Source organism: Giraffa tippelskirchi, chromosome 5, assembly GCF_054371585.1.
Source record: "Giraffa tippelskirchi isolate mGirTip1 chromosome 5, T2T-mGirTip1v1.2.pri, whole genome shotgun sequence".
Classification (NCBI taxonomy): domain Eukaryota; kingdom Metazoa; phylum Chordata; class Mammalia; order Artiodactyla; family Giraffidae; genus Giraffa; species Giraffa tippelskirchi.
Window position 1 is genome coordinate 109,519,112 of NC_137279.1, and position 18,335 is coordinate 109,537,446.

The 18,335-nt window shown below is 44.1% G+C and overlaps 1 protein-coding gene across 3 annotated transcripts in view; it reads right to left on the reverse strand.

Annotated features, from left to right (window-relative positions):
* Window positions 1-229: 229 nt before the first annotated feature.
* LRIG2 (leucine rich repeats and immunoglobulin like domains 2) overlaps window positions 230-18,335 on the reverse strand; it is a 104,443-nt gene continuing 86,337 nt past the window's right edge. The window contains exons 22-23 of one of the 3 annotated variants that reach the window (XM_081493431.1): window positions 8,408-8,531; window positions 6,106-6,268 (exon numbers count right to left, since the gene is read on the reverse strand). The gene's annotated coding sequence lies outside the window, so the exon portion shown is untranslated. Of the gene's footprint in view, window positions 343-6,105; window positions 6,269-8,407; window positions 8,532-17,729; window positions 17,923-18,335 lie in introns of those variants that run through there. The other 2 variants (XM_081493412.1, XM_081493443.1) reach the window with 2 other exon arrangements.

Genomic DNA, 18,335 nt, shown 5'->3' on the forward strand with positions numbered 1-18,335 from the left:
GGGGCTAAAACGAAGAGAAAGGGTAATCACTGCTGCTCCACGGAGAAAGACAAGAAGGATTTTGAAGAACATGTGTCACACTGCCTTGCACTCTGGTTGTTTCACTGGCCTCATTTCTAGACACATCAGAGTCTAATCAGGTAAGGCAAATGCTTATGAAGGGTAAGACAGCAGCCTCTCCTCCCACATTGAAGAATCAGCATCACTAGTTCACAAAAATATACTTACCTGGGAAATGCTTGTGCGTGGGCTCTGGCCCCACTGTACCAGCTACCAACCGGGTAACCTGGGACTATAGTTGTTTTCTTGGGTACTTCCATTTGCACAATTCTGATATGAATTCTGTGGGTAGAGAGAATGGGGAATGGATTCTGTAAAGGCTATGAGACTCTCAAATCTGAAAAATAAAGATCAGTGGCGATCCCTGGCCCTCCCATGCCTGATCCTACTTACTGGCTTTGCTACCCTTGGCAAAACAATTTAAAAGGGCTTTGGCTTTAGCATCTGAAAGTCAATACTGCAACATGTTTCTCACTCTGCCTGACCCACGTTTTACGGACACAGTGACAACTCAGAGCTACTCAGGAATTTAACTCACCAGTGGGACCAAGAAAGAACTATAACCTCTGCTTACTGGCCCGAGGGTCTCAGATTAAGAATTTTATAAACATTTTGCTTTTCTTAGTATGTGTAATGCGTGGGAAAAACTATTACAATAAACCAAATGATGGTTTACCTCAGGTCCACATCTTATAAGACCCATTCACAAGAGATTATATTAACAAATGTAATTAACACAATGACAAGATGTAACATTAAGTCAACAAGTGTTTCAGAAAGATGATACAGCCACTCACCTGCCACCCCACTGGGGGATGTGTCTGGCTTTGTGGGTGGGAGCTGGGGGTTCAGGGGGTCACACAGGGTCCACCGTCCTGGAGCCTGTCCAGGATCTCTGTCTTGTATCTTCCGGGGGCCTGCAGACAACCCAGCAGCTCCCACCTGTGTGCTGGCCACCTGCCAGCCCTCAAGACTCCAGAGCCACCTCTAGCTTCAGAATAGCCCTTTCATTTCTTTCAAGTACTCTCTCAACATCTCTGAGTTTGTTAACTTATAAAATGAGAATAATACTCTCTACCCCATTCAACAGTTCTTTTGAGGTTTTTTTGTTTTTTTTTTTGAGATAACATGCCAAGCACTTACTTAAAGTACCTGGCACATTAGCAGATCCTCAACAAATTATAATCATCATCAATCTTCAGAGAAATAAAGGGATAGAATGTAGGGGTACTAGTCTAGCTCCTCTCCCTGGTCTTCCTTCTCTGGGTTAACTAGCATCCCAGAAGCTAAAGCAGAAAGTGGACCTCTTCTTTAAAAAAAAACTTTTTATTTTCTATTGGGGTATAGCTGATTAACAATGTTGTGATAATTTCAAGTGACGCAAAGGGACTGAGCCATACATGTACATGCATCCATTCCAGAAAGTGGGCCTCTTTTGGCATGCCATACACTGTGCCTGGGTTTAGGCTTGTGTGCTCAACACTTGCAACGAAGACTGCTTTGTATTCACATCACTGTGGGACTAGAGGCTGAACACGGTCTGGAGAAAGGTACCCAGCTCTTGACCTGGGTAAGCTGGAGAGTCTCCTGGAATAGTATATCTTCATCAATAATAAAAGGCTCTTTATACATATAGAGCATAAGACACATAGCACTTTTTTAAAAAAAAATCTGCTTCAAAGGACAAGAGGCAACCTTTAAGAAGGTGTAACTTGACAGCAACAAAAACAAAAAGAAAGAATCACCATCAGGCTCCTGTCCAAACCCTCACCGTCACACAGCAGGGAGAGAAACCCAAGCTGTCAGGCTTACGTATGAGAGGAGAGACAATTCAAGTACTCTGTGCAGAGGGAAACAGAGGTTACTGCAGATCAAATGTTCAGGGGGTGACTCCTGAAAATTGAGTCAGAAAGGCTTCAGTAAGGCCTTGGAGTCAGAATGGGCTCGCATTTTGCAAGCCTAAACAAAAGCCCCCGCCCCAAACCAAACCCAAACGTAAACTGTTATCATCACTGGTGAGACAATCCCTGAATGATTTTGGCCCCCATACTCTGCCCATAATTAGTTTTATAATAATCAGGGCTCCAGCCAGGGGTAAACATGATAGGCTGAGCGTGAGAAAATCAGACTACTTCCATGGAGGCTTGGTACAAGCCTTGGTACAACCCTGTTACAACAGTCGGGATTTTCTTTCCATGGCAAGTAGCAGAAACCCACTTCAAAGGAGGATAAGCAGAATAAGAGATTTACTGGCTCCTGGGAAGAGGTGGATTCAGGGGCTCAAACTTTGACTTTAAGGTTCCCTTTACCTTTACATCTCTCAGCCGTGTTTCTCTTTGCTCATTGGCTTTATTTCCTCCAGACGGTGTGGTTTTCTACACCCCTCAACACTGATGGAGATAGCTGAACACGAGCTTCCGAACAAGACTTACTATCCAAAAGGAGGGCAGAGCCTCGCTCCTCTGGCTTCCATAACGATGACTAAAACAGATGCTGATTGGCTGTGTTTCAATCATGTGCCCAACCCTGTGCCAATCATTGGTGTCAAGGGTGAGAGGTCTATTCTCATTGGCCAGACTGAGGTACCTCCCTGTGTTGGGGGAGGTGAGGGCAGCAGCACCTGAACCACGAGTAATGGAGAAAAGAGTGGCTTTATTTCTAGAAGAAGTAGGAGGGTAAGGTGGGCAGGCAAAAACAACACAAGTCCTCGACTTCTGATCAATAGGAGAGAACCATTTGGGGGCCAATGGGCAAATTGATATAGCTAGAGCCTCTATCCGCTAGACTAAATTCTAGATATTTGGAAGGAGGGCAAGTCAATTGGCCTTAAATTGGAACCAGGTTTCCATAAAGAGTACTAAGTACCCTCCCCACAACACGTTGGAAACCCAGGGACTCAGAGTGACTGTAAAATTGGCGGGACCAGCTTCTGTGCCACTCAGGGACAGCTTGTGGGTAAGCCAGCCATGTCTTTTCCTGACCTCCCTAAAAGGCCAAAATAACCTAACAGCCCAGACAGCCGGACTTCCTGACGGGACCCTCCTCTGCTTTGCTTTACCTTCAGCTTGTAGTGTCCACAGAAGTGCATGCCCAGCTCCTGACACATGATAGGTCTCCTCTCCTCCTCGTGGGTCAAGCAGTATGTTTGCTAAGTAAGCCAAACTCCTCCCATTCCTCAGTCGGCCCCAGGCACCAAGGAGGCACTTGATAAATGTTTGCTGAGGCCTTTTCCCAGCAGGTGAAAGTAAATACTTTTGAAAAATGACCTGGGCTCCCTATCTGTGGTTTATCCATCAGCAGATGAGAGCTCCTTATAAGACCTGGATGGGCCGTTCTTGAAGACACCCGTACAAGTAAAAAGAGACAAACACCCACAGCCCACACAAACCTGTTTCCCTGTGAGTTAGAAGCTATTAAGGACTAATAACTCGTTTCCCACAAAAAAGCATCCTGAACCCAAAGGGAAGATGGCTTGTTTATTTGCTGAACAAGACTGGTGGCAGCAGAGCCTCAGAAGGTTTTGGCCCTGCAGCAAGAGAAGCTCACTCAGAGTTTTGGCAGGTGTCTCTAACTGCCTCTTGCCTTGATGCCATAATGGAAAATGACCAGCAAGGCTATTTTCCACTGTGTTCTAAAGGCCCATCATGGGTAGTCCTGGGTAGGTCCAGAAAAATATTTATATAGTACTGTTACAGGCTGAATCTGCCTAAAATTGATATGTTGACGTCCTAACCCCCCATGCCTCAGAATATGACTGTATTTGGAGACAGGGTCTTTAAAGAGGTAATTAAATTGAACTGAGGTCATTAGAATGGGCCCAAATCCAATATGACTGCTGTCCATATAAGAAGAAGAGGAGATTAGGACAGAGACAACACAAGAGGAAAGACAAGATGAAGATACAGAGAGAGATGGCCATCTCTATAAACCAAAGAGAGAGGCCTCAGGAAGAACTGACTGCTTCATCTGACACCTAATCTCAGACTTGGCTCCAGAATTGTGAGAAATTACATTTATGTTGTTTGAACCACCCAGTCCATGGTAACTTGTTATGGCAGCCCTAGCAAACTAATACATATGCTTTACAATTTATAAAGCTTTTTTCTCATACTTGAGCTCACTTAATTTTCACAACAATCCAACTGAATGGAGAGTATTATCCTCATTTTATTGATGAAACACTGAGCCTAAGAAGCTATTAGCCTAAAGTCATACTGCTCAAGAGTAACAGAGCCTTGGCTTGAATCCAGAGTTTCTGATTCCAGACCCCATGTTCTTTCCAATAGACTTGCTTTGTCCTCAAAGTGCTTGGTGCCATTGTTGTCATTTGTTTTTCTGCCCATCAGCCATTTAGAGACAGGTTACAATTGGTCCCTTCATCTGGAGAGTGGCTCAGCAATTCACTCCAACTTACACAATAAATTGGTGGCAGGAATGGTATTAAAGCAGCTCCTGAAATTCTGGGTCATTGTTAAGTGACGATTTCTTATTTCTCCTGTTCACTCAGTCAAACCCAAAGAGTCAGGAGCTTTGGGGTGGGTGGTTTTGTTCCCAGATCCAAACAGTAACTGGCCCTGCCTCTAACTCCTACTTCAGGTGAGCCTGCTGAAGGCAATCCTGGAATTCAGATGCTCAGCACCTGATCTCCCGACCCCCCACCCCGTTATTAACAGGCCTCAGTGCAAGGGCGGGATTGATTTGGTCCTTAAGAACCTGCTTTCATCGTTTACCACCTGCTGGGAGGAGAATTGAAGAGGGTTCATGTGGAGTTTGCTTTCAACTTAAAATAGTCATGTCTTTTCCTGAGAACATTGATTGAAAAGTTGATACCAAAGTAAGCAAAGGAGCCAGACTAGCAAACTCCAGTGGTCTGAGTTCTTTTTCCTTTTTTGGGGTGGGGCAGAAGTACATGATAGGTGCAAATAGCAAGAATTGATATCAGAATACATAAAAGAAAGAGAAAATGATACCCATAACCCTATTACCTCAATTTTTTCTTTTGGTGTTCCTTTGTTTCTTTGTCCAGATACACATGTAATTTTTATAGTTATGCAAAGATGAGATTTTATATTTTCATTTAACATCATCATAGAAGCATTTTCTCACATCACCACATAATCATCACAATTATATTTTTAATGGCGCATAATATCACTTGAAGTGATGGAACCCTCATTTGCACAATCCTTCTTTCCTTAGTCATTAGGTTGTTTCCAATTTTTCACTTCAAATGATCCATTCTTTTGCAGACTGCAGGAAAGCGGCTGATTCTTGATTTAACTGGGAGTTTTCTGGTGTCAAACAGTGGTTCCGTTTACAGGTGGGTACCCAGGAGTCGCCCTGAGGCTGTGGTGACTGATGGAGCAGTCAGTACAGAGGGAAGGCTGGGTGGGGAGGAAGGGCTGGGAGCCAGCGAGCTCGAGTCAGGCATGATCGTGCATTTTCCCACCCAAACTTTCCTGCCTCTCAGGGACCCCTGGCAGCTACTCAGCTAGCACTGAGGTAGGAAGCAGCCTGTGAACACGGGGTAAATGAGAGGGTCCCATTTTGGCTGCCGTAAAAAACAAAACCAACAACAAGCTACCCGAGAAGGTTCTGTGCCTTTGGCTCTTCCCAGGCTGCAGAGCATTGGGTCTCCTGATAATAAATACTCAGGCTACTTGGAGGACCTAACCACTAATCCCAAGAGGCTGAGCAGAAGAGATATGATGGATTTTGCTCATTTCATCAAGTTGCATTCTGTCTGACCTGATCCTGGCATATTTTCTGCTTTCCTGCAACTTCTGCCTGAAGGGACAGAAGTCCCAACCCAAACGCAGCCTGGGCACAACCGCCTCAGTCCTGCCCCAGCCAGAAATTCCTTCTGGCTCTCCACACTTCTCCCAGAGTTTCTTACCTGGCCCCTTTGGGAAAAGCCCCCACTTGGTGAGAACTGCTGACAGCCTTGGGAAATAGAAACAAGCAGGAAGACAGAGGTCGCGTTCTCATTGTAATGAAAGTCAGCTCCATTTGGAGGCAATTCAAAATGCAAGCGTACTCATGCAGTCACTGTTGGCCAAGTTAATTTATTGCCTCCTGGTTACAGCAGTGGTCCTGCCCCCCTTAGAATGAATTGAGTTTGGAGTCTTGTGGCTGGGCAGAATCCTACGGGATTTTCTCTATCATCCTCTTCATGGCCCATCCGAAGGTCATTCTGGGTTTGCTTTGACTGACAATAGAAGAAGCCAGCCATGAAGAGTATTTACTGCTAGGTACTAAACAAAATGCTTTACATAAATATCTCAAATGATCCTCATAACTTTATGAAGAAAGGAGTATTATTACCTCCATTCTATGGATGAGAAATTCTATAGATGAGAAAAGGCTCAGAAAGGTCAAGTAACTAACCCCAAGTTATACACGAGGTAAGGGGTATTAGTTGAGACTCAGATTTGGACCGTCTGACTGGAGTGCACCAGTTCCTCAATATGGACACCTCTTCCTGCCAGCCTAGCCGCACCACAGTAATAATAATCATTAAACTGAACCATTTAAGTCCCAGGCACTTTGCTAAGGCATCTGCTTGCATTCCTTAAACTCTTGAATGAGGAAACAGAGAATCAGAGAGGTTAATTCACTTCCCCAAAGTCACAGGATTAGTAAGCAAGTATGACAGGGACTATTTTCTTCTAAGGGCTTCCCTGCTGGCTCAGTGGTAAAGAATCCGCCTGCCAATGCAGGAGACACAGGAGACGCAAGTTTGCTCCCTAGGTCTGGCAGATCCCCTGGAGAAGGGAATGGCAAACCACTCCAGTATTCTAGCCTGGAAAATCCCATGGACAGAGGAGCCTGGCAGGCTATCGTCCACGGAGCTGCAAAGAGTCAGACAGGACTTAGCGACTAAACAACAGCGTCCTCTAAAATCCATTTTCTCCTTCTTGTGGAATAATAGATTCCCATTATTAGCTGAATATGTGGCCTTCTAGGATCAAGACTATATTTATTTGCTAGATTTTGTTAAAGCTAGGTGGGTCCATGTGACTAAATCATGGATAACAAGATGTAAGCAAAAATGCTTTATACACAAGGACCTACACTATAGCACAGGGAACTCTTTTTTTAAATTTATTTATTTATTTCAGTTGGAGGCTAATAACTTTACAATATTGTAGTGGTTTTTGCCATACATTGATATGAATCAGCCATGGGTTTACATGTGTTCCCCACCCTGGGGAACTCTCCTCAATGTTGTATGGTGGCCTGGATGGGAGGGGAGTCTAGGGGAGAATGGATACATGTGTATGTATGGCTGGGTCCCTTCGCTGTTCACCTTAAACTGTCACAACATTGTTTGTTAATCGGCTATACCCCAGTACAAAATAAAAAGTTTTAAAAAATACTATGTGCAACTTCCTGGAAATGTCAGTCTTCTTTCCTCCTTCCTGCTGGTGGAATGCTGACATGAGAGTTGGAGCTGGAGCTGGAAGGGTGCCAGCTTGAGCCGTGACATGACCAAGGCCACAAATAGCAGAGCCACAAGGTAGAAGGAGCCTGGGTCTCCATGGACTCCATGGAACAAAGTCAACTCAGCCATTTTGAGGTAACCACCTCTCAATTTTTACATGAAAGAGAAATAAACACCCAGCTTGGTTAAACCACTGTTGTTTTGGGTTTTCTGTCATTTACAGCCAAACCTAATCTTAAGTAACATAGTGGTGGAGCTGGAATCTAAACCAGTTTGAAACCAAAGGCCCAAATTAACCACTTTGACGTGCTGTTTCTACTGTACAACTCTATGCCCACAGTGGTTCACAATATTATTATCAGTCTTCCACTCCCTTCATTTGGAGAATCTTACAATAAACATTTACCAAGTGCCAGGTCCCGAGCTAGGGAATAAACCAAGAATATAAACATGAATGGTTTGGTCAGTGCCCTCAAGGAGTTGGCAGTCCATCTTGAAAGACAGATGGCTAAGCAAATAAATAAAATACAGTGGGATGAGTCCTATAATAGAGACGTGAGCCAGATGCTGTGGGAGCGCAAAGAGAGAAGCGACTCACTGCCTGAGGACCAGGGAAGATTTCACCTAACAAATGAGCTGCACACGCTAAGCAGCTGCAAGAAAGTGTGAAGTGTCCTTGGTTCTCATACATCAATACATGTAAAGGTGGCACTAGTGGTAAAGAATCTGCTTGCCAATGCAGGAGAAACAAGAGACGCGGGTTCAATCCCTGAGTCAGGAAGATCCCCTGGTAGAGGGCATGAGAATCCCATGGACAGAGGAGCCTGGCAGGCTACAGTCCACAAGCTCACAAAGAGTCAGACACGACTGAAGCAACTTAGCACACAAGCACCAATGACCTACCATCTTTTGTCTAGAAGTGCAGCCCGTTCTCCTTTCTCTCGAGTTTTAGACTCGAATTCTTCAGTGGTGGAACCCCGTGGAGCCCCTTGGGAATCCAGACTGGTTTTGTTTGCTGGACCTTCAGCTATGAAGAAAAAACTTATGTGTGACTCGTAAGGCCAACCCGCCTCACAACAAGGAAGAAAATAGAAGCAGGACACAGAAGGCCCCCAGCAGCAGGGCTGGATAAATAAAGATTCTTCAGCATAGCTGTGAAAGCCAGAATGAGTTCTGTCCGTAATTACTCTGCGCTTGGAAATGGTGTTTCCAATGTGACCTTTCTACCTGCGATTCTAACAGAGGAGCTGCTGTCAGTGTTAATAAAGCCCGAACTCAGCTCTCCTTGATTGGAGCCAATTAGAATTACCCAGAGAGGGCAGCCAGGACAGCGTGGCTGCTAATGAGGGCAGCTGATGTGTTGGCATTGGCTTCTTTGCCCAGTGAGGAGGGGATGGGAAACTCACCCCGCCTAGCAGCCCCCTCTTCCCCTCTCCCATGGCCTCCAATAACTCTACGGAACTATTTCTTGAGCACCAGCTTTAAATCAACACAATGAGATCTACTGGGGAAAAGAATATCTCCTGGATAATGAGGCCAAGCAACACTTTTTCTCACTCAGCCTGTATTTATTAAGCAAACTACCACAGTCCCCCTTATCCGAGAGGATATGTTGCAGAATGCCCAGTGGATGACTGAAACTGTAGTCATCCCTATATACACTGTTTTTCCTTATACATGCATACCTGTGAAAGAGCTTAATTTATGAATTAACACAGTAAGAGATGGAACAATTATAACAATATATTAGAATAAAAGTTATATAAACATGTTCTCTCCCTCTCTCTCACTCTCAAAATATCTTATGGTACAAATTTAATGCCTTTTCCATTTTAACTAAGCACTTATCACACACTGCGGCATTAATTTTGCAGTCTGAGGTTCGACAAAGCTAGCACGAATTTCTCAGTGTTATGTGGCAGCCTGCATGGAAGGGGAGTTTAGGAGAGATTAGGTACATGTATATGCTGAGTCCCTTCACTCTTCATCTGAAACTATCACAACACTGTTAATTGGCTACACCCCAATACAAAATAAACAAACAAAAAAAAACTAGCATGAATTTCTCTTCCTCCTCACAATTTCACAGACAGAAGTTTCATTCTTACCACAGATCTTAGCAACCTCAGCATAGGATTTTTTTTCTTCCTTATTAAGTGTAGAACTTTCACCTTTTCATTTAAAGAGCTTTGCGACTACTCTTTGGCATATCTGAATTGCCAGCATCACAACTCTTGCACTTTGGGGCCATTATTAAGTAAAACAAGGGTGACTCGAACACAAGCACCACAATATTATGACGGTCATGCTAGTAACCGAGATGGTTACTAAATGCTAATGGGGGAGAGATCCTGGATAAAAGGATGATTCATGTCTCAGTGGGAGGAGGTAGGATGAAGCAGGACACTCGATATTTCATCACACTACTCAGTTCAGTTGAGTTGCTCAGTCATGTCCGACTCTTTGCAACCCGATGGACTGCAGCTCACTAGCCTTCCCTGTCTATCACCAACTCCTGGAGCTTGCTCAAACTCATGTCCATCGAGTTGGTGATGCCACCCAACCATTTCATCCTCTGTCGTCCCCTTCTCCTTCTGCCTTCAGTCTTTCCCAGCATCAGGGTCTTTTCCAATGAGTCAGTTCTTTGCATCAGGTGGCCAAAGTATTGAAGCTTCAGCTTCAGCATCAGTCCTTCCAATGAATGTTCAAGTTTGAGTTCCTTTAGGATTGACTGGTTGGATCTCCTTGCAGACCAAGGGACTCTCAAGAGTCTTCTCCAGCACCACAGTTCAAAAGCATCAATTCTTCCGCTACTAAGAATGGTAGGTAATTTTAAACTTATGAATTGTCATTTCTGAAATTTCCTGTTTGACATTTTCCGACATGGCTGACTACAGGATAACTGAAATTGTAGAAAACAAAAGGATTAGGGGGACCACTGTACTATGGCCCAGTAGAGGTGCTGGGGCAACATGCAATAACAACTAAGATACAGACTGAAGCAAACTTAACATGAAGTGAAGGAAGCTTGAGCTTTAGGGCATCCCATCAGCACAAGTCCTGAAAGGGATGCTAGCAATGCTGTTCATGTTTTGGTCAACTTTGCAAAAGTAAGTTATTTTAACCACATTTAGTTAAGAATGCTGTCTCTTTCTGCTCAGGCTCTGTCACACTTCCCCCAGGGTAGAGCAGCAATGAAGTGGCATTTATGGGATCTGGCCAAGGGCAAGTAAGTAGGGGATACGATTAGGTTTGCATTCTGCGGGGGTATATTAGGTGGTTTGCAGTCACTTTTTTAAAATTTTATTTCTTTACTATTATTTTTTTTGGCTGCACTGGGTCTTCATTGCTGCTGTGGGCTTTCTCTAGCTGCGGGGAGCTGGGGCTACTCTCTAGTTCTAGTGCATGAACTTCTCATTGCAGTGGCTTCTCTTGTTGTGGAGCGTGGGCTCTGTAGTTGTGGCATAGGTGCTTAGTTGTTCCTCGACATGTGAGATCTTCCCAGATTAGGAATCATACCCATGTCTCCAGAACTGGCAGGCAGACTCTTTATCACTGGACCACCAGGGAAGTCCTGCAGTCACTTTTTAAATAAACTTCTCTAACCATCTCAGTGTGGAAGTAGCTTCCAGGAATCCTCCTATTGCCCATGGTATCTTCTCATCTGGCATGTGGCACTAAGGAGCAGGGCCAAAGTTAGTATCTGATTTGAATACATCCTACAGAAACTGGCACTGGAAGTATGCGGGTAGTGGAGGAGAAACAAGATTTGAATTGTACAGAGCCAAAAGTTAGTCTATGGGAAAATCTTCTATGTGTAAAATTCTAAATGCAGGATTTAGTTCTCACAGATACCAAGTCATATATACTAGGAATATTCAGTAATACAGTGATGCAATTCTATGCTATACCTTTTTTCTTTTTGATGACAATTATGCCAAATAGGACTTATCAGAATATGTTTGTAAAGTATAAACTGTAGCAGCCCTACAAACAGCAAGTATGTCTGGTTGTGAATTCACATGTTTTATGCATCCCAATCATCAATAATAAATCTTATTTTTATTATGCTGGAGGAAAGACTTAATTCACTTTCCTTTTTCTATATAGAAAAGATGACAAAACTGTTGTTATATAAAGAGGTGAGAAAAGAGTATTCAAACAAAAAATGCAGAGGAAGAAAAGTATTACAGCAGTGTGCGAGGCAATTAATAAAAACATTGTATTACTTTTCTGTATCTTGTGATATTTGTGAAATATTTCAACTTTAAGAGTCCTACAGTTTGTTGTCATTTTTCTCAATCTAAGCAAAGATGCACTTTCACACTGAATTTCGGATTTGTAATTTTGTATTTTTCTTAAAGAGAGTCCTTCAAATTGTCTAAGTTTCAGGTCCCACAGACACCCCTGGAGCATCCAGTCATGGTTTACTCCCTTTCACACTCTGATGAGAGAACACAGTTGCCTCCCCCTGCTCCACACATGTGTGACCAATGCCCACCAATCCCACCAATGCCCGGTTCAGAGCTAGGGCTGGGCAGGCACACAGTGGGCAATGGAGCAGATAAGGCATCTTCCTAGGTGTGGAGAGGGAGACACCACTATCAAATAAGCTAAATCATACAGCATGCTGTGGGAGAGAATAAGGGAGCAAAATTTTCATAGGAAATATTTTAGCTGAGACCCAAAGGTTAGGAGTTGTTCAGATGGACTTCCCTGGTGGTACAGAAGACAGGAATCTGCCTGCCAGGCAGGAAACATAGGTTCAATCCCTGATCCAGGAAGATTCCACATGCTGTGGAGCAACTAAGCCAGTGTACCACAATTACTGGAGCCCGCGTGCTGCAGCTACTGAAGACCATGTGCCTAAAGCCTGTGCTCTGCGACAAGAGAAGTCACCACAATGAGAAGCCCACACACCACAACGAAGAGTAGCCCCTGCTCACTGCAATTAGAGAGACCCCATGCATAGTAACAAAGACTCAGAGCAACCAAAAATAAAATAAATAAATAACTTTTAAAAAAAGAGTTGGTCAAATAAAGAATTAAAAAAAAAGAACATGGCAAGCAGAAAGAACAGCATGAGACTTTACTCATGGTTCTGGGATGGTAAGGGTTTGATGTATGACAGGTACTCAGTAAATATCTATTGAATTAACTTTTAAAAATAAATACAATTTGTGTAGGGCCAGAGTGCTACAGGAGCACATAGGAGAGGCACTGAACCCCTGTCAAGGGCAGCTGGAATGAAGTAATGAGGAATAAGCAAAAGTTAGGTTAAAATTGACTTCCTGGCTTTCAGGAGAAGAAACAGCATGTACAAAGGCCCTGGGATTAGAAAGAGATTAGAAAGCAGTTCTGTGTGGCTGGACAGATAGCAAGCTAGATTTAGGAAGGAAAGTTTGGCTGAGGGAAGATGGAAAAGTAGAACTGGCAAGAAATGAGGCTGGACATGTAAACCAGAGCCAGACCATGATAGAGCCTCATAAGTCATGGTAAGATGTTTGGACTTTATGTTGGTGAGGTGGTTTTAGCAAAGGAAATGACATGCTGAGGATCAGTACATTAGAAAGATTTGGCTGCCAGGTGAAGAGGAGACTGCACGGGGGCTAAGACAGGAAGACCAAGCAGGAAACTTAGAGAAATGCAAGGGAAAGTGGTGGCCAGAGGCAGTGACAGTGGGGATGGGAGAGGTAGAGAGATCCCTAGAGGAAGGTTATGGTACCTGATGCAGCTAGATCAGCAAGGTAGAAGAATCACAACAGGGGCTGGAGCCAGGCTGGTTCCTAGTTCCTCTTCCTCAGGAAGCTAGCCAGTCTCTTGTTTTCTGTGGAGGGTTTCTTTCCAGTAATAGGACTGCCTGTGTCCTACTGGTCATCCTGGGCTCCATATCTTTGTTCACTCCTCGGACCCTGCCCTTTTTTCTCTGACTTCTCGTTGGGTTCAGCCAGTGGGAGCTGACAGAAGACTGGAGGTCGGGGGAGAAAGGTCACAGTATTTAATCCCTGTGGCCTCCCTGAGAGAAGGACCCAGGCTAGTTATGCCCTTCAGTCTCTCTCGGGACAGCCTTCTCATCGCTACTTTCCCCCTCCCTGGTTTCAGTATTCACTTCCCTCCCCTTCAGTTAGGACTTAGGGAGGTTACAGCTCCACTGACCTGCGGCAGAATCACCCCAACATCTCTTGGTTTCCGTATGTCTCATTCACCCCTTGGTAAGAGCTTCTGAGTCAGACCACATCCCCACAAGCCCAGTAGCCAATAAGGCCAAGATCGCACCCTCAACTCTTCCTGGTGACCAACCAGCATCTTCCTGTGCACCTTGTCCCATGTCAAGTTCAGTTTCCTCCCGCAGTATGAAATTTGTCTCTAATTCATGGCTCTGACTCTCAGGACTTCCCTAGCGCTGCCCGCCCCTGCCCTGTTCAGTCCCTGGGGCTTTCCTCCATCACTGGGGAGACCTGGGGAGCCAGTCATCAAATGACTAGTGGTCAAGATCCCTGCCTGCCTCCCTGAGAGGCCAGACTACACCTGCCCAATTGCTGTTCTCAGACTCACCATCCTCTAGGCTCCCTGCTGACCTGTAACCTTCTTTATGTCTATCAAGGTGTATGTGTCCAGTTCAGTCTCTCAGTCATGTCTGACTCTTTGCGACCCCATGGACTGCAGCATGCCAGGCTTCCCTGTCCATCACCAACTCCTGGAAATTGCTCGAACTCATGTCCATCAAATCAGTGATGCCATCCAACCATCTCATCCTCTGTCGTCCCCTTCTCCTCCTGCCCTTCAATCTTTCCCAGCATCAGGGTCTTTTCCAATGAGTCAGTTTTTTGCATCAGGTGGTCATGTAAATAAGCATAAATAATTGTACTTGGAACAGAATCCAATCTCCTTACCTTGCCCCTGCCTATTCTTTTCCTCTACTGCTCATCTCCTTTCTCATCAGGGTCTTTTCCAATGAGTTGGTTCTTTGCATCAGGTGGCCAAAGTATTGGAGTTTCAGCTTCAGCATCAGTCCTTCCAATGAATATTCAGAACTGATCTCCTTTAGGATTGACTGGTTGGATCTTCTTGCAGTCCAAGGGACTCTCAAGAGTCTTCTCCAACACCACAGTCCAAAAGCATCAATTCTTTGGTACTCAGCTTTCTTTCTAGTCCAGCTCATATCCATACATAACTACTGGAAAAACTGTAGCTTTGACTAGATGGACCTTTGTTGGCAAAGTAATGTCTCTGCTTTTTAATATGCTGTCTAGGTTGGTCATAGCTTTTCTTCCAAGGAGCAAACATCTTTTGATAGCTCAGTTGGTATGTGTCTCAGTCTCTGGTATTTGTCTATTCCTCCCTCTCCACCTCCAGGGGCAAGGATGTTGCCCAGTTCTTGCTTTATTCCAGCATCTACCCCGGTGCCTGGGACCTAATGGTTACTGGGTAGCTTTTTATCGACCAGCAGACCAACCAACTGGACTCTCATTTTCCGCTAGACAAGATAGAGCACCATTGATTAGGCTGCAGATTTAGTCTTACCTCCTGGAGAAGCATCTCGTCAGCATCACGACTATTTCCCATTCATATATGACAACTCCTCGGTCATATATGTATAATATTCTTATGCGACACTCCCTGGGCCCAATTAATGTCTTCATTGGCCCTAAGCACTGCTAAGAACACAAGGACTGACTTCACATGAAAATAAAAATAAAATTTTATTTTTTGATCTAACAATTGCTAAAAATTTAAAAAGCAACTTTCTTCTAGATTTTTTGCCTGCCAAATTATGAATAAACTCATTACAGCTGTACTTATGTTTCTTCCTGTCTCTCAGTTTGATGGGGACCCAGGCATGTATTTCCTCTATTGGGCAATGGTTTCCATGATGCAGAATAACTCCATTCACTATATGTGGATTTTACTAGTTTGACTTGACAAAGTCAAGCCAAGGTGGGGGTGGGGTAGGGTAAACCTCCCCCTTCTTTTGTCATCTTGGAAGGATGGAGGGGGCAAGGAGGAGTGAGGAGGAGTCAATTCCCCATTACCATTGCATGTGTTTTTCAACCTTGGCACTACTGTAGGGACAAATCTTTGCATGAGACTCACCTACTCATTGCAGGACATTTATCATTTCTGATTTCCATGTACTAAAGGCTAATAGCAACTTTCAGTCATTGTGACAATTAAAAAAAAAAACCTCCAAAATCTTCCTAGGGCACAGTACTACTTCAGGTTAAGCTGTACTACCTCAGGTTAAGAAGCATTGTGACCTGCATGGTTGAATGGAGATTGAAAGAATGTCCTGAATGGTCCTACCTTCCCCAGTTCTTTACATTCTCTCTGTCCCTCCCTCCTGAACTTGCTGAGCCAAGGTCAGCAGGTCTCTATGCCCTCAGCTTCTCCCCGCTCTGAGCAAGCAACTATGGCTAGTGTAGTATTTTGTCATGTGGTGTGACTCTTGTTATATCATCACTTTTCATATTAATTAACTCTCAGGGTTTGTTCTAGAACATTTCCAAACCTGCTTGGATGTCTCTGAGTAAATCATAAGCTCCCCTGTTTTATACCTCTTTAAGGTGAAGTTTGTCCTTTTATACAGTTCAGGAGGTTCTCATGACAAGTATACTAGGGTGGTTTGCCATTTCCTCCTCCAGTGGATCAGGTTTTGTCAGAACTCTCCACTATAACCTATCTGTCTTGGGTAGCCCTACATGGCATGGCTCATAACTTCATTGAGTTACTCAAGCCCCTTTGCCATGACAAGGCGGTGATCTGTGAAGGGAGGCATGGTGTGCTACAGTCCATGGGGTCGCAAAGAGTTGGACACAACTGGGCGACTGAACAACAGCAACAAGGTGAAATTTAGGTGTAAGGTGACTCAGGAAGATGCATCTAGAGATCAATGTGGAATGTAGGTCTGAGGAGGAGAGAGGAGTTTGGAACCTGACACAGATTTGGGATGCAGCTACCTACAGGAGAGCTGACACTGGTGGGAGAAGCTATGGCATTGTTTGAAAAATGACCACCTTCAGGATGTGGGAGGACATATAATGCCAAACTGAGGAAAAGACAGGATGATAGGCTTGTGGGGGTTCATGGGAATGTTGCTGACTCACAGAAGTCGACAGGGAGGGGACAGGTCACCAGGACCAGAGCACGCAGGAGTGAGGAGGGGCTGCTCCACAGGTCAGCTGAGGAGTTGAACGTGCCTTCTGGGTCCTCATGGTACAATGCTGAGGGTGGGCCATGCTGCAAGAAGCCAGCAAGTAAGCAAAGTAAGGCAGCAAGTGCGGTTTCCAAGAATTTCAGAAGTGAAGGAAAGAGAGGGCAGTCCCATGAAAGGGCAGCTTGGCACAAAGGAGGCATTCCTTAAATATATCTATTTATAAAAATGTGTAATCAATATGTATATTTATTTTTATAAATATATATAAATATATAGGAGAGAGAGAAACAGTTTGTTGGCAGAGGTGGAAGAACTGTGTGCAATGGAGTGTTTGAAGATGCAGGCAAGCCAGGTCTGGGTAGGAGAACATGAGCTCCAGGTGGGGGCTCTTGGACTTGGTGAAGAAACAAACATTCCTGGAAGACAGGAATGATGGCATGCAGGGAGAGTGGGGGAAAAAATGGATATTTTGCAGTGAAGGGATTGCTTCCCTAGCAAGTTTGCCAAAAACATGAAATAACTCTGATTCTTTCTTATTTATGCAGAGTCATTTTGATGGATGTCAGAAGCTCTTGAGCCTCTTATAGAATGCAGGATTTCTGTCATTAGATTTTAAATGTCTACCCTATAACATTATAGCTCTAGCCTAGACAGGGCATTTGAGGGCAGGCTCAGAAAAAGGATATAACACTACCAATGAGCCCAGAAAACCAAAATGCCTCTTTCATTCCAAGTATGGAGGTCAGTAATAAATAAGCATTTAATCCACAGCCTGAATGCAAAGGTTAGAAGCCGGGGGGAAAAAAGGCAACCCTAAACTATATGATGCCCACTCTTCCTTTTTACAACCCTGACAAAAATAGGCAGGAGACAAATCCCATTTGTAAGGACAGCAAAATCTCGATCTCCTCTCTGACCCAAACCCTCTCCATGCATCATAAATATTTCCATAGTCATAAATATCACTGATGAGGAAGCAGAAGGCTCTTAATTGGCTCCAACTCATTTCATGGTGGAGGAAGCTAGGAAAAATGCACTGAATAAGAATAAGACAGAGTGAGAGATCTCCTAGGAGGAAATTAAAATCGAATCTTCTACCAAAATGATGCTCTATCTCTATGCTGATTTACACCAGGAAAGAATTAGCTGAAGACTCATTGTGAGAAGTGTCTTCTCCCACTGTCCCAGGGCCTTTTCTATCTTAGAAATGCCAATTCTCTTCAAGCTGAGTTTTATGGTGGTTGATTTCATTGAAAATGAGCCACTGTAAGGGAAGAATGGAGCTCATTAGCATTTATTAAAACGTCATAGCAGGATAGTGGATAAATAAACAGTAGTATATTCATACAATGGAATTCTATTCAACAGCAAAAAAGATGGGCCACTAATCACACATCATCAGGGACAGGTTTCAGAAACATTATGCTGAGTGAAAGAAGTCTTATATGAAAGAGTACACACTATAGGATTCCATTAATATTATGCGCTCTAATAGGTGATCTATGGTGGGGAAAAAGTCCAAACAGTGGTTGCCTCTGTGGGTTGGGGAAAGATGGGAAGGGATGTGAGGGAATTTTCTATGATGATAGAAATGTTCTCTGCATCTTGATGAGAGTTTGGATTACACAGGCACTCACATTTGTCAAAACTCAGCAAAAGTACCCTTAAGATTCGGGC